The sequence below is a fragment of the Nestor notabilis genome, unplaced genomic scaffold (genome assembly GCF_000696875.1).
Source record: "Nestor notabilis isolate BGI_N333 unplaced genomic scaffold, ASM69687v1 scaffold2672, whole genome shotgun sequence".
Taxonomy (NCBI): Eukaryota; Metazoa; Chordata; class Aves; order Psittaciformes; family Psittacidae; genus Nestor; species Nestor notabilis.
The window spans coordinates 11,029-11,610 of NW_009918583.1; positions in this window are offsets into that span (position 1 = coordinate 11,029).

The following is a 582-nucleotide window of genomic DNA, read 5'->3' on the forward strand; positions in this document are numbered from 1 at the left end:
ACAACCAAACCACAAAAATCCCCAAGCCAGTAAAAGTGGCACCCACCAACTGTCCTCTAAAGGTAGAACTATGCCAACCAACTTTCCAAAGGTAGGTAGACAAGTCTTTCTTCCAGATAATTGCACTAAGTATGTGAACTAGTTTATACAGTGATGAAAAGTAAGTTTGGCTAACACCTGCACTCAGTGGCCCACAGTTCTTATATGAGCACTTTCTAGAATTGATGAATACATGACACTCAACTAGTCTATTGCTGCATATAATACCTTCCAGTCTTTCAGAACAAGCATTCTACAAACAATTTTACTGTCTCTTGTGCCGTTTCAGAGGGAAAGCTAATACATGTAGCCTAGACACAGCTTTCTACATGCTGTCCCTAAGCTTCAAGGCAAGTATAAAGTTAAAATTGGTATATTCTGCAGGACTGTCACAGCCATAAATAAGCTAAGGACCATCCAGGTACAGAATTTGAAGCTCTGAGGAATACATTGTGGTGGTGGGATATAGGGAGCATAAAGAGGAATTACAGAGTACAGTTAAAAAGAGCATGGCTTGGGCTTGCATGGTTCTGTTTCGAAACT